The sequence below is a fragment of the Aulonocara stuartgranti genome (assembly GCF_965226115.1).
Source record: "Aulonocara stuartgranti genome assembly, chromosome: 19".
NCBI lineage: Eukaryota > Metazoa > Chordata > Actinopteri > Cichliformes > Cichlidae > Aulonocara > Aulonocara stuartgranti.
Genome location: NC_138955.1, coordinates 24958758 through 24978691, shown reverse-complemented (window position 1 = coordinate 24978691; position 19934 = coordinate 24958758). Strand labels below are relative to the sequence as shown.

At 39.5% G+C, this 19934-nt stretch overlaps 1 long non-coding RNA gene across 1 annotated transcript in view; it reads left to right on the top strand.

Annotated features, from left to right (window-relative positions):
- Positions 1 to 546: 546 nt before the first annotated feature.
- Positions 547 to 19934, top strand: part of LOC309696121 — a 70456-nt gene continuing 51068 nt past the window's right edge. Inside the window, exons 1-2 of the long non-coding RNA XR_014273333.1 lie at positions 547 to 829; positions 1201 to 1286. This is a non-coding gene — a long non-coding RNA (uncharacterized lncRNA). The remainder of the gene's footprint in view (positions 830 to 1200; positions 1287 to 19934) is intronic.

Below are 19934 nucleotides of genomic sequence, written 5' to 3'. Positions count from 1 at the left end.
TGGTATATAATGATGTGCTACGTGATCGTTAGCGACACAGCTATGTTAGCATAATATAAACAGTGAAGCTGGAGGATGAAAGCTAATGAACGGAGAAGTTCTTTCAACTCGATAAAAGTTAACGGGAGGATTCCCGATGGTTAGGGGCAAATGCAATCACATGGCAGGATGCTGTAAACGGACCAAACTTCAGTCAGGAGAACAACTGAGATAATCCATCCATACGAGGTTAGTCATTAATATACTGCAGCATGGGCTGAGCTATAGTTACATGCAAGGTTTTAAAAACTGAGCTTTAAAACAATAGCGGTAATAAAAACTGAGAGAGGCTGACAGTGATGACTGACTGTTTCTAGGGGCTTGTTGAGATTAAATAGAAGAAGATAAAAAGCATTAAAACATGTTAAAAACACAACAGCCTAGTTAAACGCAGAGTAGTTTGGACCTCAAAGTGACTCTTGTCGTGTCTCCCTCCCCCGCCCCTTCCGTGAACCTGGTGCTGAGAGTTTTTCCTTACCACTGTCACCAAGTGCTTGCTCACAGCAATGGCGTGTCCAGCGGGGTGGCCTGGGGGGGCACAGGCCACCCCCCAAACCAGACTGGCCACCCCAGGTGCCACCCCAAAGGCAAAACAATAAAATTCAATCAAATATCAAATGTCCGATTATGTTTTCACGGTGACGCTCAGATATCCGAGTGTAAGTGAATGCAGCATCGCTTCTGCGCTATGCGCATCACGTTAGCAAAGGTAGGAGAGCCAAGCGCGAAAGATGGCACTGCAGGAAACAATTTTTCGGTGAAAGAAAATGAGGACAGAATAAATGTCCCGGTAAGTAATATTAAGTTTGTTGAGTTTAGTAAACTTCGGTGAAATTAGAATACCAAGGAAAAAATAACACTTAAAGAATTATTGCAGCCGTCGAATATTTCTGACAGTATGCTACTGAGGGCAGCTAACATAAGAGTTATGAGTTATAAGATATAATCTAAGTCGTAACATTGCTGTATGGAGCTGCAGATTTGGTTGCAGGTTAACATAGCTGGACTGGCCATCGGGCATACCGGGCATATCCCCAGTGACTTATTTTTTATTTTTTTTGTAATGGCATGAACAATGAGAGGTGGTGGATTGGCCAGATGCAGGTCGATGTGTAGAAATAACTCCGTTGTTTGGTGGTGGCTATGACGGGGCTTCCACAGAGGCAACAGGTGGATGAGGGAAGGGGAGGCAGGAGGAGAGACCCGAAGCAGCCGCCAGTCCGAGTGTCAGGTGAACTGAACTTCAGGTAAGTATGACCTGCAGTCTATCTGGGTCAGATATAAACCAAGTTTAGGTGGAGTTTATTTTCATGTTGCTGACTTTTTACTGTCAGTTGCAATAACTCATACTGCGTTCTAGCCAGTTTGACGGAGTTTTTATACAGCTGGGTGGGTGCTATGATGTTACTGATAGTGAACTTTATTTTATTCATAAGGTTAGTAGAGTTGCCAACGGCTCCTTAAAAAAATGGAATGGTCCCTCATTCAGAGAAAATATTACGCGTTTCATATTGAGCTGAGAAGAGACGCAGTTTGTCCCGGACTTTAGCTAGAATGGAAAAAAGACACAAAGCTGGATTTATTCTGTCCTTACGCTGCACAGCTGGCTCTTCTTCTCTCATTCTCTCCCCTCCCTCTCCTGTTGCTACTTCAATCATGAAACTGATCAATGATCAGCTGATCAATGATCAGCTGATCGGCTTTTCTCTCTTGTTTGTTTATCGCCCACTTTGCGCCAGAAAGAGGAAACCAGCGGATATTGCGCTAAACAACAGCAGCACGTTTAAGCTTGATCAGCTGTTGTTAGAATGTATTTAATATTAATTTCTAGTATCAGCTGATGTTTGCTGGAGCCACAGCTGTAAAGCTGCTGGTCATGATGTCTGTTTAGATATGTGGTGAGAGGGAAACATGAAGATGAAACCAGGAGATGTCCTTACTGAACCATCAGAGCTGAACAGGTGATGGAGAAACAGGTTTACCTTTTAGGTGACATGAATGAGTTGAAGTTATGAACTGTTTCTGAGAGACAAATAACACCAGGATCCTTTTTTATGTAGCTGACAGCTGGTAACTGTGCAGGGGCGGGTCTAGCAAAGTTTTGCCAGGGGGCCAGGTAGGGCATTAACAGGGAAAGGGGGGCACAAAGAAATACTTTTCTTTCTTATTCTCATTTAAAATACCTAGTTTTTATTAAATAATTATCTAAATCTTACAACCAAAGTTTTTATCTGACGTAAAATGTATAGAAATCATACATATACCAACAAGACTGTACATCACTGTCACAACAGCGTTTGTTTTCAGTCAAAGTCTTTATGGCTTTACTACCTGGTGGGCCGGTCTGTAGTAAAAATGCCCAATTTTTTTGTCCCAGTCCAGCCCTGCAGGTTAATACTGGCAGTGTCACCATGCCAGCTGACTGTATTTTATCATCAGCCAGTGTTGTTCTTTATCAATATTACCAAAGTTTACCATAAGGCAGCATAGAAAGTATTTACTTGCTTTCAGGTTTTATTCAAATGTTAGTCTTTTCAGTTGTTTCTCCACTTTTTTCCTGTTTCAAAATCAAACACCAGTTTGTGAGAAGATTATCTTCTTTTTTTAACAGGCAGATAAAGTTTTGCATTGGCTAATTTGTCAATTGTTTGTTACAAATGTTCGTATTTTAATTTTCAAAAATGTTTTTGCCCAAAACATATGTGCACTATATGTCAGTAAAAATACTATGCAAATATTGCTGTCCTTGAATGCTGAGTAAGCACTGACAAAGCACTGATTGTATCTCTTGTACTTTATCAACGCAGTATCTAAAAACTTTGCACCGTAGTGGTTAAAATCTCATTCTAATAAGAGTTAAAAGTGCATTTGGTTATTAGGTTTATAGGATTATTGAATTATGGTTAAGGGTTGGTAGAATTTTTTTTTTAAACATTATCTGCCAATTAAATCTGCCACCCTTCTCCAAATCTGTGCCCCTACCTGGCCCCCCCAACAAAAATTTTCTAGACACGCCACTGGCTCACAGGGGTTTACCATAGTACTGGCTGTGAAAAAATATTGTCACAAATCCACAAACACATCTCCTCTTTATGGAAACGTATATGATAAGAAGCTTAGGTTTCCTTTGAGTGATTGTTCTGAAAGGTGCCCTTTTTTCCTGTTCCCTGATGTCAGTTGCAGAACTCATGCTATTTTGAGCTTTGTTGAAGTCAAACTTTTTTGGACACTTTTTAGTTTTCTTTCTTTTTTTTTTCAACAAGGGATGTCCGTCTCCATTAAAGCGATTCCCCTTCTGTGATAGTGATGTGGGAATTGAACAGGACAGTCGACAGTCTACGCTCTGTCGCTTCATCCCAGGGTTTCTGTTTGGCTCCACACAATCTGAGCAGTGTGTGTGTCTGCGTCTGTCTTTGTCTGAATTTGTGTGTGTGCAGTCATCCTGAGTCTCATTGGGCAACGCCAACATAAAGTGAGGATACATTTAAAGGGTCAGACAGGACTGTGGGTGGAGGAGAGGACAGCCGTGTGCCAACTCTCTGCATGCTGTCAGTACCCATCTAGGTCTAAGACACACACACACAATAAAAACCTCAAAGTACCGTCCAAACACAAACATGCCATAAATACCACACCTTCCAAAGACACACACTCATTTCTACGTCACATAAATAAACATCACAGAAAACACACTCATCACAAAAGACACACACACACCCCTTCAGACCACAAAAACACACCCTCTTCAAGCATAAGACACATGAGCCGTGACAGTGGTGTCGACTCTTTTCACATATCGCCGAAAACGTGACTCAGCTTGTGTGTTTGTTTGTCCACATCGGCACAGTGTCCTGTTTCAGAGCATATCAAGGATTATATGCTTTGATTGTGTTATTTTTCTTATTTTATTGAAAGAAGGTTCATCATGAGACAAAAGAAGTCATGTCTCTTATTATTAAACTGGCCCATTAAACATTTTCTTGTACAATATAATATTTCAAACTTTCAACTAATTTCATATTTTTCAAATTATTATGCAGAAAAAATTCAAAAGGCAAAAAGTCCCACTTTCATAAAGAAATTCATACTTTCTTTAATCTACAGGTAATTTTTCAGAATATGCATTAATCTCACTTTCAACAAGACAAGTGATTGAGTGAATGGGTCTTTTGTGGGAGTATCCTGTCGAAGCTAAGAATCACCCTCCAATACTGAAATAATTCAGCTAATATGTAAGTGGCAAAAATTGCAATTCCTCTTATGATCTCTCTACAAGTCACTCAGCATCCATACACTGCCATGGTAAAATTAACAGCATTAAAAAAGCATATTTACAGTTGTGTTTTGTGAGGTTTTGTGTTTCAGTGTTCATTCTAGAGTACAGTAGTGGTGTTTTTTGATTTAATTGGCAGTTTTCATGAAAACCTGAAACAAAGACTTCTTGGAGCCTCTTCAAGTACAGTTACCAGCAGCAAACCATTTTATGTCACATCATTTCAATTTCAAATGCTTATAAAGCAAAAACAAAGACGCTCAACAAAAGCTGATACGGGAAGGAGTAGAAACCTACCTGTCAGTGAAAGAAGTCATGTCCCTAATGATAACTGAAACTAAGACACAATTAAAATAGTTGAGTTGGGAAACGCTGCTTGAAGCATCTCAGTCAGATAAATATGTAACTTTAAACATCTTTAAACATTTGTATTTAAACATTTACCCATTTCAAACACGTTTGATACTTTTAATACAGAGAAGTTTAGAATTCAGCACCTAAACAGCAAGAATCTGGTGGAGACCCAAAACGAGGCTAAAATAAATATTCAGATTACCTGAAATCATAGATTTTCACAGAATTTTGATTTTGAAAGCAATTTTTTGGCACCTGGTACAAATATTAATTTACTATAATAAATATATTTCTAACCAAAGACAATGTTATGCTTGTCTGCAAATATCACATTTTTGCATATTAATTTGCCCTGATATGGATTATCTCATAGTCTGTAGGCTTTTTGGTTTAGGGGGGTTGTGAGATTGAGATACTGGTAATCTAAGTTCATAGTGTCATCTGTTGTTTGGTTTTTAACATTATTCCTGGGATTATGAGCTTTTAGTTATGTTTATATTTCAGTACTGTTTGTGTCCAAGACCTCGTTACAACTCTGTGTATATATAATGCGCGTTTCTTTGTCTCATCGTCTGTTAACCCTTCTATTATGTTTGGACCTTAAATATGGACTTTCTTTTTTTCTTTTTCTTTTTTTTTTAGATAAGACAATGTAAAATTATATAATTATACAATTTAGCCGTAGCAGCAGAACAAAATATTTCATAATGCAATGGTTGGGTGTTGATAGCATCAGGTTTTGTGTATTACACATTGAAATATGTGCAGACCCCACTGTGTGTCTGTGTGGTCTGTTTTTATTAGACAAAATAAAAGCTCACCTTTTGTTCACTCGGTCTGCCTCCTGTGCGTCTGCATGTGGGTCTTTATTACCTTTACTTCGTTACACATTAAGATTTATTATGCCAGTATAACTGATGAAAATGTATTACTTAGCACTTAACATGTTGTATTTTGGTCACAAATGTGAAACAACAACTGTAAAAAAAAAAACAAAAAAAACAATAATAACACCTAAAAGAAAAAGGACATATCTGAGAATATCTTCCAAGTTACAGTCACGGTATTTTGTGTGTAAGGAAAATGTCCTAAACCTTACCTGAGCTTTAGAGGTAAATGAAGGTAAATAAAGGAAATGCTGTTAATGTGCCTTCTTCCAGTTTACACTGTCAAGTGGAGGCGAAAATAAATATAAGAGAAAACACAAAATAGTAACTAAGTGCTGCTATTACTCTGTCTTTAACAACAAAATTCAGAGCAGCTACATTTTCATCTCCTGCTCTATTTACTAAGATGAGGCGGGGAATTTAGCTTTTATTTTGTTTGTGTACAGAGATTTACTGAGCTAATATATTGGCCACAGGAGTGCTCAGTGCAATAAAAGAAGAATGCAAATACAGCACCTCCACACTCGTGTCTCTTAACCACATGCTGTTATTTGGCAGAGATGGGGCATACAAATATTTAATAAGAAATTTAGAAAGACACAATCCCATAAGAACCTGTGCTCAAGTGTTTTATTTTTGTGTGCTGTAAATAATAAGTGAATAATAATTATTGTCTCTTAATCATGGCACCTGTTAGTGGGTGGGATATATTAGGGAGCAGGTAAAGAGCCGATTTTGGCCAAAATTGGCATGCTTAGGATTTCACCGAGTTTGACAACTGGGTCAGAGTATCTTCAAAACTCCAGCTCTTATTGGGTGTTTAGACTGGGAGACTGTACTGCAGACTGGGAACATCTCTTTCCTTTGGGCAATGTTCTGCTGGGAAACCTTGGGTCCTGCCATCCATGTTGATGCTGTTTTGACAGATACTGCCTACCCAAGCATTGCTGCAGATCATGAACACCCTTTCATGGAAACAGTATTCCCTGATGCCTGTGGCCTCTTTCAGCAGGATAATGCACCCTGTCACAAAGCAAAAGTGGTTCAGGGATGGTTTGAAGAACACAACATCCAGTTTGAGGTGTTGACTTGGCTTCCAAATTCCCCAGATCTCAGTCCAATCAAGCTTCTGCTGGACAAACAAGTCCAACCCACGGAGGCCACCTCAAAACTTACAGGACTTGTTGTTCACATCTTGGTGCAGATACCAAAGCACGCCTTCAGAGATCTAGTGGAGTCCATGCCTCGATGTGTCAGGGCACACGTGGCAGCAAAAAGACGAAAAATACAATATTAGTCTGTGGCCATAATGTTATGGCTGACTGGAGTACGGTCCATATGATTCTTTGCTGCACTCTAAGCTACAAAGTATTTTCTGTGACATTTTATGAAGAATTAAAACGTGAAACAACAAAATACTATGTTCAGGAAAACAACAGAAACATGTTTCCCCTCCTGTTGCCAGTGATTCACAGGTTAAAGAGGGAAATTAAATGATGCACAAATAGCAGTTTGTGTATTCTGTTACTTCTGTTCTGATTACCAAACATGATGAGTTTTTTGCTAGTCTACCGGAACAAAGTTGGATATTTTGTCTACTGCAGCTGCACAGACTTACTAAGGGGTCATTGCATTCCACTCATTTTCATTTCACTCATTTTCTTCCATGTTTTTAGTCCACACATCAGTTATAAAATAAAGTGACATGGTCATCTGTCTCTGGTAGCAATGAACCTACAGAGAATTCTATACTGAATTTGTAGATTCTCTCGGCTTTACAGAGTTCAGTAATGAGTTCATTGTTTAACGATCCAGATACAATTTCATTCATTCTTACTGCTCTCATACAGCCACTGACTCACAGCAGCCAGATGCTTTTAGAGAAAAAGCTCTCAAGAGCCACTATAGCTGCACCTTATTATGGTTACCGCTCAGCAGCAGACAGCTATAGTTAGAGGTGAACATGTTAATATAGTGGAGAGCTAAAGAAGCGGATAAAAAGTGAATCAGTACTGGATCTACGGAGGTTCATCAGATTCCTCAAGTGAACACAGACAGGACAGCATCAGGTCAATAAAAAAGATTGAGTGGAGAAGTGCATTTAAGTTTAAGTACAGAGAAATAACAATTGACAAAATAAGTCGAAGAAATTTCATTGTAATTTTTCTTAATCAGATTATGCTGATACTTCTGTTAGTTCAGCATTTGGATAGATGATCAGACAGGCAGTCAACATTTTACCATTTGGATTTTATCAGATCTAAAAAAAAATGTTTAGTGATTCACTTTGTTGGAACAACTTCATTATATTATTTAACTTAAGTTACACACCACATCTTAATAAGTGAAGCTACAGTTCAACTTCAATTACAATTCAAATATCCTTTATAAAACATATAAGACCTGCAGTGATTTATATGATGGCTGTGTTGCAGAACCCAACATCTATGTGCATACATTTAAAGCCAAAAGGTGAGCGGAGCAGCAGCAAGACCCCCACACAGAACAAAGCACAGCTAACATTCAGAAATAGCATGAATAGCATTTAACAGAGGAGCTGGGCTGGAGGTGGGTTACAATGCAGCTTGTAGAAGCATCAACAACTCTACGCAGGCTGAAGCCACTTAAATAGTAAATAGTTATCAGCCAAACCATCAGCTGATGTGGAGTTACTGAAGTCAGCTGATCTGCCTAGATTGCTGGCTGAAATTGAGTCCCTGACCTCCCTGAATTAATCATATGCCCAAAGTAACAATATATTTATATTAAAAGAATGGGTTAACTCTTAAACTAGTCAATAGTGGGTTAGTTTAAGCCCAGCATATTCTCCTGGTTGTATTTGTTTAACAAGGTCTTCAGTAAAGGAGTTCTGTAATAGTGTAATGATGTGTTTTTGCACTGTGGTGTTAACGCTGTACTTCAATAAACAACATAAATATTTAAGTACTCTTGTCAGGAAACTTTTACACAGATTTGCCATGAGCACATAGGACAAAAATAGGACAAAGTAAACAAAAATAAACAAAAAGTTTCATAATTGTCAGTTTCATCCCTTCAAAATTTCTGCAAAACCAACCTTTTTAATGACTGGGCCAAATTTAGTGTGAACAATAATACCCACATACACACACAGTCACAAAGACTCACACGCACACACACACACACCAGGCTGTGAAGGCATGTTTATGAATGATGGATTGCCTGGTGGAGGCAGAGGAGAGGAAACGCTGAATATTCATAATGCCTTTTGAAGCGGACCTCCTCCGGCTACATCAGACATCAGTCATACGGTGAAGGTCGGAGTAAAGCTGACTCACGATAAAATGACCACGTCCACCCCACCCACTCACACACATACACAACCCTCAATCCCCATCAGTCCAACCTTCCACAGTATCCCCCCTGCCTCAGTACGCTTGTCCGCTCAGCATGTGACGCATACCATCTGTAGTCAGACAGCGGCAAGCCGGCACACACATGGAGATGATATAGAACACATGCGCGCGCACACACACACACACACACACACACACACACACACACACACACACACACACGGAAATATACATCCAACATGTGCAATGTAAGCCCACAAGACTGGAATCATGCTTTAATACACATGCCAGGAAACATTCCACATACATGCAAGCATAAGAAAGCAAATACACACAAACATACACAAAATGACTTGCAGACACACAAACACATACACAGGAAGTCAAATCTACATCCACACAAACACACACACATGTCAAATCTCAACTGCCGCTTCATCACTCAGACTCATCTCTCGGTCAGGATTGGTTGATTCAGTTTGGCAAGTCATGTACCGTGAACCGTGATTGGCCGGCTCACGGGAGCATGCTAATCTTGACACATATTGAACCAGCTGGTAGATCCTCTGAATACCAACAAGGTGTGAGGTAGAGGAAGGACATGGAAAGCCTGTGTATTCATATTAAATTTAAATTACTTTTGTCTTGCCTTGGTTTTCTTGGCTGGTTGATCATATTTATTCAGCAATTTAATACTTCTGCATCTTCTACACTTCTCACAGACAGAATATGTGTATATCAGTGGATGTTTTTTTTCTACATATACAGTTTCTTGTTGAAAATAAAAACGTTTTTTAACTCAAGTGGACTCCCTGTTTTAAGAAATTTATTACCCACCGGCTAAATTAGAAAGGAAAAGTCAATAAAATCTATATTCATACTGTCCTGCTGCCAGGTTTCTGGGAACTGGAGTGTCCTGCTGAAATGTCACAGGAGATTTTTTTTTCGAGGAGCTTGTCAAGTGTTTGTTGAAAATTGGCTGCCTCCCCTGAAAAAGATGGAAAATAGAAAACTGTAATTTTGCTGCACTCTCCCTATCCTCCGAATTCTGTGCGACCCAGACTCAGCAGAAACGCTGCAATCACAGGAAGCGATTACAGGGCAAATCAGGGCATCAGTCATAATCCTGCTTGCCACTGTGCAAGTGCATAGTGTTTTGTCATAGAGACCAGACACTTTTTTTTACATATTGTGCTCGATAACCTGTCAAAGATGTTTTAAACGGCTGCTGCAGTCACCTTCACTCACCTTCTTGTTTAAACCCTCTCCCCTCCCATCACACACGACTAGATGATTAAACCTTGCTGCCATCGCTACTCGTCAACAGAAAGAGCTGGTTAATCTGGTTATTCACTTTTTACTGAGTTCATATTTTATATACAGTGGTTAAAAGACACGGGTGTCAAACATAAGGCCTGAGGGCCAGAATCGGTCCAGGGCTAATTCTAATCCGGTCCACTACATGTCATTGGAAAATGTGAATCAGAGAATCCATTTTGGACTTTTAAATGTACTTCAAAAAATTTGCAGGTTGTACTACTAATAAAGACTTCCGCCACAGATATTCATACTACAGTAATGAAGTAATAGATACAGATTTAAATGACAGAAAAGTTGCTATTTTTTCACCATCTAGTATAGAAATCTGTTGTTTTTATACAGTAAAATAAAATAGGACTTTTTTTGTGTATCAACAAAACGCTCCACTAATTACAGGACAGGGAAGGCAAAGAGCAATTGAAAATTTTGGGATAAAACTCACGTGTATTTCTCACAATTTAGGCGACAGATTTCTTTAATCTTTTGTAGTTTCCTTAATTCTTCGTGCTTTCTGTGTTCTGTTCTCCTCATCGTCCTGTTTGTGTTGTTTTTCAATGTTTTCATGCTTTTTTACTTCCTGTCTCTGTGTTCATTTCTTGGGTGCCCCAGACAATCATCCAGTAACCACTTATTGATTGCTTTTACCTGCCTCTTGTTCCTCCAACTACCTGCGTGTTTATATATAAATGCAAAACCAAATTGTGGACAGCCGTGTGGATTTTATTCTGCCCATACTAACACTAGTAGCATTAGCAATACTGTCCAAATGAACACTGTTAAGTACTCTGTGTGCAATATTGCATAAAGCATGAAGTGCCACATATTTCCATGACATTTAAAATACAGCTTGAATGCTGAACAATGTGAGTTTCAAACAGTTGCTAAATATATTTGCAATAGCTATACAATGTTTAACTACGGAGCCCCGCAGGGGACATGGGAGAAAAAAAAATTAAGACGGACTTTTGCGAGATCTCGCAAATCAAACTCAGGATCTCGCAGGTCAAGACCTACTACAGCCGGGAGGAACACCGCTTTCCCGGCACATCGTGCCTCGACCTCCCAGTCGGCTTCGAGCCGGCGTCCGAAGAATGCGGCTAAAAGTTTTGCGAGATCCCGAGTTAGTTTTGCGAGATCTCGCAAAAGTCCGTCTTAATTTTTTTTTCTCCCATGTCCCCTGCGGGGCTCCGTATTTAACCACCATCCACTAGGTAGCAGATTAAGATTTTGAGTGTTTTTTTAAATTTACTTTTTTAAAACTTTTTTCTTTAATTTTGAATTAAAGAAAATTTACCATTGGTAAATTGGTATGGCACATTCACCAATTTACCATAATGTTATGGTGTCACAAAAACAGATCCAGTGTATGTCAGTCACAGATCTTTAATGAATGAGCAGCATGCAGCTTCATAATCAGATCCACCACTTACTCATCGCATCTGGTTTCATAACAGCAAGGTGGCCGAAAATAGATAAAGCTTCATAACAGGATTTCACAAACCAACAGGCAGCAACATGGTGGCTATGTTCATCTTTTATATTGTCAATAGTATCACCAACACTAACATGACAGATCGTGGAAGTGTGGCCAAAATATCTTTATCATCGCCCGTTATTTGGCCACGGTACAGGTCATCAAGAGTAGCTGAGACACACACACAGATTTTCTTAAGCAGCTTCATTCACCACCTGTTCACAGCACCACGTACTGATTAGCTTTATGTTACATGACAGCTTGTCAAGATGAATGACAACAAACACAGCACATAGAAAGTGGACCAACTAAGAAAGACTGACATATTTTACACTTTTCTTTTCTTTCTGTTCTTGGAGGTTTTTTTTATAAGCAGTGATTAATGTAGCTAAACAATAGCAATTAAATATATACACTCCAATTAATTTTCACTCGTTGCTTCAATTTCGATTTGAAATGTAACCAATATGTTGACTAAGTAGTAAAACGTAAAAAACATGGGGCAGAGAGTACAGGTTTGCAATGTTTTTACCCCTTAAAATTTAACTCTGTGTGTGTATGTGTGTGTGTGTGTGTGTCCTTCATGCTGTCCTCACTCAAACATAAGTGCTTGTTTGTGCATATGTGTGTGTGTATGTGTGTGCATATGTGTGTTAGAGAGACAGTAAGCCACATTAATACGACAGCACCTAACTCAGCACACCTGTTTTCCTCCAACAAATTCAATTTGACGCTTCCTCAGCAGAGCATGATGTTCTCGGGCGCGCTCGGCGGTGCCATCTGTGACAGAGCGTGGCACGTTTTCTTCGGCTCTGCCATTCCCACAACTTGTCTTCTGAGGCCTTAGATGTACTGCAGGCTCGGTCAAACATGCAGCAAGGAAAAGGGAGAGCCGAGGAGATGTCAGCGGATCTAATTTGACTTAGGGACACGTTTCCTCCTGTGGGGAAAAAACAGAAACCAGCCTGCCAGTCTGTCAGTCGCCCTGTAGCTCCGCTCGAACGCCTCTGAAGTGATGCAGTGCATCTGCAGAATATTAGAAAGTCCTCTTTGCAAACTGGGCCGCAACCTCTCAGTTTCACCAAATAGACTATTATACTGATTGAACTGAATATCAGCCCAGCCAGTATTTTTGTACTGTTAGCGTTATGGAAGTTGACAACAGACTAAGACCTTTAAAAACCAACTAGTAAATCTGGCATTGTACAGTGTGGTTTTCATTTATTCAGCTGTACAATTATGTTGCCTGTAATTAAGTCTAAATGCTCAATTACCCCAGTGGCTTGGATCATGGTGCTTTTAAAAAGCTTCCAACCAAACTCCCTGAAGTACATAAATCAGCTCAAGTGGACAGTTTAGTTTTCCCCTGATGAAATGTTTAATAAAAAATCTAAATAGGGTGTATTCTTTAACCAAGCTAGCAGTTTATGCCATTAGCATGCTAGAATACAAATGACACTTTTAGTTAGTGACCGCTTGTTTTGTTTTTCTTGTCTTTTTTTTGCCTGTCCCGTTTGGTTCTTTTGCCATCAGAATTGTTGTCTAAAGGCAAAGAAAGATGCCCAACGGATTTACTTTACCAAATGGACCATCCCATCCTTGCCGTATTGGTCTATTTGATTCATCTTTGCTTTTATTGTTTATTTTATTTTCATTTGGTGAACACGGGACAGACTTGACTGGGGAAAAGAAAAGGGAGAAAGAAAGAGGGAATGAAAAAGAGCGGTTGTTCTTGAACGTAGAACAAAACAGTATTTTTCGTCTCGGATCTTTTACCTGTGAGTCAGACAGATAGTAAATTGACAGCAAATAAGTTGCCGAGCTAAGTATGGAGGGGTTTGGGGACATTTTAGCGCTCAGGCTAGTTTTTGTTGCCCATTTCAACATTTATTTATGGTTGAACTCTAACAAATATATTTTTTCTACTTTTTTTTTTGTTTGTTTTACAACAATGAGCATGAGATCATTGAACAAGTTCTGAATTACGTGTTAATATTAATATTAAGAACCCCTTAATAAATATATGCATAATACATCCATACATAATAGTGTGCATAATACTATATGCTGTGACAACAAGGTCAAAGGGACAACTTGTCCTAAACTGCCATGTGTGCTAAAGTTAGCTAAATCTCAAAGTTAGTTCAATATAAAAGTGGAGTTATTATTTTTGAAATAGAAAAAGAAAGAGAACAACATGAAAGTTTTAAAAAGTGCAAAAGGTAATTGATTTGGGCTTACCTAATCATACTATGATTTTGACCACACGTGGATATAAAATTGACTATAAAGTGTTTAGTCAAGTTTGATTTTAAATATTAAAGTCAACTTTCAGTATGTCCTCCTGAGAGCCAGCCTATTGGTTTATGCTCTCTGTAATGGACTTTTGTTTTTGGTCTGTGTCTTTGACTTATTTAAGCTACCCGTCCATCCTGTCGTCCTTCTCTTTCCCCAACCGGTCGCTGCAGATGGCCCCGCCCCTCCCTGAGCCTGGTTCTGCTGGAGGTTTCTTCCTGTTAAAAAAAATTTTTCCTGCCTACTGTCGACGAAGTGCTTGCTCATAGGGGGTCATATGATTGTTGGGTTTTACTCTGTATGTATTATTGTAGGGTCTGCCTTACAATATGAAGGCGACTGTTGTTGTGATTTGGCGCTGTACAAATAAAACTGAATTGAATTGAGTTGAATCAAATCACATGATAGGGTTGGGCAAGGTTTCACAATGGGTCCATCTGAAACCTTGGCTGATTGTGACCTATACCCGTTTTCACACATTGGCTCGTGTGATTAGGTAGAAGAGCAATAGGGGGTCGATGACCCTCTTGCTGACACTCCCACAGGGCTTAAATCTGGGACTCTCCACCAGTTGCTAGAACTGAAGCTTCTGAGATGAGAGGTGAAACGTCTTCAAGGAAACGAAGTCCAGACGCTTTTCTTTCCAGGCTCCTTAGACTACGATGACCTGGGAACCTTCACAGACATGCCCTAATAAGTCCTGATGTACTAAATAGAGGAGATCCTGGGCTTTCCATTGGTATCTCTTGAGTTTCTGTGGTCTCTTTAGCTCCAAATAGGCACGAAATCACCAAAAAAGTACAGTTGAAAGATTATTTCTTCCTCCGTTCTCAGGAGGATATGCACAACCCAGCGGGTTTACAATAAAATCCATAAAGTGCGCAGATTTCTTATTAAAACACCAAAAGACAGGTTGTAGTTGGTCACCGTTGAGCCCTGGTCCATGGCAGATTAACTCGGTGACTTTTTAAACAAACAGTCAACAACATTACACGCTGTAAAACGTGTGTTTATCATTTGTTCCATGAGCATTTTGTTAGGAAACAAAATTCTGAGGTTTTTTCGGGATAAGTGACTGTTTTGAGGTGTTAGTTGTTTCAAATGTTTCAAATCGCATTGTGAAACTTTTTAAATCATAAAACGACCCGAAAGGATATTATATTAGACTTGTGGCAAATAGAGAGACAAAGCAACAATCGCCTTTGTTATGCTGTTACGAGAATTATGTTTTCAAAGAGTTTGCAAATTACCCTCTTAGCTGTAAAATGGAGCTTCTATTATCTCCATTTAGTGTGTTGTATGCTCCATTTCAGACAAAGAGAAGGAGGGAACGGAGATTGAGAGAGAGAGCGAGAGGGAGGGAGGAGACAGAAAAGGAGAGATTAAACGGACCATTAGACCAAAATGACTCCTGTGAAGAGGGATCAGAAAACAAACAGGGCTTTAGAGAACTGCTGGCAGCGTAAGCAGAAGCAATTACCATCATTATTATTGTGATCATGTTTACAGTGATTATTTTCTGCCTGCTTACTGCCTCAGCGTGATACGGCACGATTGATGAGGGAGGGATGTGCGTTAAATTTGGGGCAACACTTGGAGATCCACTCAGAGCCGAAACGGGACACATCACACTGGAAGCCTCTGGTTAGAGAGCGGGGAGGAACAATGATGTTAAAGAGCAAAGAGTGAATTGTTTCCTGAATGTTTCCACTTTGATTAGTTTAAAAGTTTATTGCTTTGTTGTTCAAATTTGCCCATCTGTAATAGTTACTACTTATGTGATGCTAGTAGGTAGCACTTTGGTGGAGGTTTAATCTATCCTCATTTAGGTCATCTTATTATAACACTCTGCCTCAGCCTCACCAGAAAAGGAAATTAGTGCTACAGCCTTGGAAAATAGCACTGAGTGAAGAGTGTGTGAATAACCGCTACGCTTGCAGCCCAATGTTAACTGATGTAGTGTCAACTTATTTCTGTTTGTATATATAAGTACATAGAAACTGCACAGAAGAGATGCTGGATCCTTTTTGCTCTACACACTCTCCGTTGTGAAGTAGCACAGCATGTAGGTAAACTGCTGTGTGGCGAACAAACGAGGCAGAACACATTAGCATCTTGAAACAAACTGTTATTGTTTAAGGCCAATTTTGATTTTTTTTTATTAGCCTTTTAAAAAATGAATCTCCATTCAAACAGTTCCTACCACAGCAAACAGGAGGTCTGGGCTTTTTATTTTGCCTTCAAGGAGACAGACTATTGTTTATTTTTCTTTTTATTAGTCTTAACCAATAGTTCCTCAGAATTTTCTTTTAAAGTTTAAGCTTTTTCATGAATTTTCAGTCCAGTCCTTGTGCCTGAGCATTTCTGTATGAACGTTTTTGTTCATTAAGAGACTGAAAACTGAATGAATCAAGTTGACCGACTCAAGGGATAAACCAATGTTGTGTTTACACAAAAGAGAGAACTTTAGGCACTTTGCAGCCTGTTACAAAATATTCTGTTCCTATTTCTTTAGTTGAATCTACAAAAAACACAGTTTGACTGATTTTTTACTAACAAGGCGATTCCAAAACAGTTACTAGCAAGTAACATCTCCGCATGGTGTGCAGTCCGAATCAAAGAAATGAAATAAATAGAGAACAAAATAAGAAGTAGTAGGCCTAAAAAAAAAATAAAGACAAGGTCTGACAGATGCATCCAGGCCTTCAATTGATCCATCTACTGTTTGCTGAAGCCTCATCAGACATGGACTCAGTGCAAGTAAGGCTGCAAGAAGTCATTGTTACAGAAGGAAGACAGGAAGAAAACACAAATTACCCCAAAATTAGATTGAAAACTCCTTAGGCTACGATGACCTGGATGACTGAGAACCTTCACAGATAGATTGAAAACCAGTGGCATCAGGTCTTATGCAAGGATGAATCAAAATTTGAAATTTTTGGTTCAAGTCATCATCAGTGTAAATAGAGGAGGTCAGCAGAGAGATACACTAGTCTGTAAAACATGTTGGGTGCTCTGTCATAATGTGGGAACATTTCAGCTAGTGGTGTTGGTGATCATGTCAAAACTGACTGAATTATGAACGCAGAAACAAATAGCACAGAAACGTGTTGTCAGATTTTCATCCACCATGCTGCACATCTGGAAAGCAGATGGAAAGCTGATAGATAGCAGTTTGATTTCTTTCAGCATGACAGTGATCCCACACACACTGCCAGTAAGAGCATACCTAGTAAAAGCACACATGCACAGGCTTGCCCAGAGCCCAGACAAAATAGCAGGACAAAAAACAGCCAACATGCAAAGAAGAAATACTAAACGTCCTTCAAGTAACCTGGAGAATTAGTCCTAAAGACTACATCTGCCTGAACACAACACAGTCTAAACTAAAAAGAGTTCAGCCTGTGTTGAAGAATAAAAGTGGCCATGCAGAATATTAACTTTCAAGCTCATTAGAATTGTACACACTGTGTTTTTGTCTTATATTTCCAAGTATTTTGTATGTTTGCACACAATCACCTCACCTATTTTGAATTTTTCTTGCAAAGCATAAAGAAAAGATGTGTGGCTAAAGCCTTTTGCACACTGTTGTGCAATCAGTCGGTTGCAATTTTTGTAGTTTTACAGTGCAATGGGATTGTAATGGCATATATAGTCATCAGGCTTATGAATCAAGTAATCTTGAGAGTTTTCTGTTTGCAGGGTGGAGCAGTGGTATGATGCTTAGCGCTGCTTGACTCCACCGGCCTGCAGGAGTCCTTTCTGTGTACAGTTTGCATGTTCTCCTGTTCTCCAAATTGGTCATAGGTGTGAATGTGGGGGTGAATGATCGTCTATCTTTCTTTGTTAGTCTTGTGATAGACTGGCGACTTGCCCAGGGTGTACCCCGCCTTTCACCACATGACAGCTGGGATAGGCTCCACTACCCTACTCCCACCACACCAACACTAAATGGGACAAGTGATTGAGAAGATAGATGGAGTTTTCTATTTGTTTTGGCTGAATATATATTTGATTGCTGGTCTTGATGTAAAGTCTTGTCTGCTGCATCTAAAAAAAAAAAGAAAATGTTTTTATTATGGCAGGACTGCCAGTTAGATTAAACGCATTCACTGATTCATCATTAATAAACATATGCTCATAAATACACAGTGGAAAAAAGGAGCGTTCATTAAAAAAAGGGTACATAAATATTTATATTTGCAGTAAATAATTTTGTAACTACATACATCCACATGCATAATGTGAATATGAGTAAAAATGAGTAATATAAGACATAATATGAGATAAATCATACACAGCAAAAGAGAATAAGCACAAGGCAACTGCGTGCACTTTAATAAATAGAGAACAGCGACAAGCACACAAAGCTGTTCAAAGGACATGTTTGCATTTAATTTCAGAGATTTCACACTTTAAAGCAGATTTAAATCATTTTATTCAAAGATTTGACATTTCATTCGTCATTCCCCGGCCGTTAAAAGTGCAGCTCTGCCCCTCAGCTATCTGCTGATGATGACCTCATCAGCCAAAGGTGAAAAATATTTCCACAGCAGGCAATTAGCTCCTTAATGAGAGTGAACCGCTGAGCTGCGTTAGCTGTAGCCATGGTGACCGCAGCCATACTGCATCAGCGGCAGAAGTGGTGGCGGGTCCAACCACACACACATGTCAAAGATGGATCTGTATTGCCTTGCCATGGTGATGTTGACAAATGAGCGTCTTTAACTGGGCGGCCTATTAGCCTGCCTGCATTGTCCACTCCTGAATACAAGCCTCCAGCTGATTTCATCTGATTTGTCTGACGTATGGTGGGAGGCTGAAGTACGTCCAGTCTGGTCGATGTTTTATTTTTTTCTCTGCTCTGAATGACTTAATTAACCTTTTTTGTACAAAGTGATAATAGCAGCTCGGGGACCCTCTGCTGCCTCTCCTCTCATCTCCCATTTCCTCTTATTCCTCGATTTTAACATTCACTCTGTTGCTATCTGCTGCTCTCCTTCTCCATCTCCTCCCCTTCTCTCTTTTTTTTTTCCATCTTCACCACTCCATCCCCCCACCCCATTTCCCTTAGTGGTCTTTCTCTGTACAGCCTGATTGCTCATAATCACTCACAGTCTGTTTCTGTGACTAATAGGCCTATTAGAGTGGGATCGAGGCCGTATGGTCGCCAGGCAGCCGCAGTCACAGTTTCCAGTATTCACTTCCTTCCCTCCACACATGCTTCTGTGTCTCGTTTGTGTGATTCAAAAGAGAATTTGTGGCTCAGTAGGTTGAGTGTAACATTAACAGGCCAGGATTCACGGTTTGACTGATGCAGTGGACCCAGTGACCCAAAAAGTAGGTGCAGCTTTAGTTGTGTGTTGATGGGATAAAGACTGCACAACCGAGTGCAAACACAATAAAAGAGCTTCCTTATTTTTAACATGCGGGGCATGAAAGTGAGAAAATACCAAACAATAAATTCTACTTGCCATTGCACTGAATTACCTTAACTGAATATTGAGTTCTTTCAGTCTATTATTTCTGATAGTGTAATTGGAAAGCAGTTTCCAGTGCTAATATCTGTAGAATATCCCCCACAGGACAGGTTTTACTTAATGCTTTTATTTTGAAAAGCATGCGTGCACTATGATGGACTGGATGTCTGCTACATGGGTAAATTTCGTCATGCAGCATTAATATTTAGTGTCTTGTGTTTCAGAAGATAAACACAGTGGCAAGCACGTGGACTAAATGATGCTCCAAGCCCTGTTGGAGTGATGTTGGGACACATGGACCTCTGGAGAAAATTTTGCATGAATATTCTACACAGATGGAAAAGTATAGTAAACAACAGCAAAAAACATGTTGGATTTTTTTGTGCATGGCCCAGGAAACGCATTAGTGTGTGTCTCCATAGTTTTACTTCAGCAGTTTGTTTAAATGTCTTTTCCAAAACGGCAACGATTCAGGTC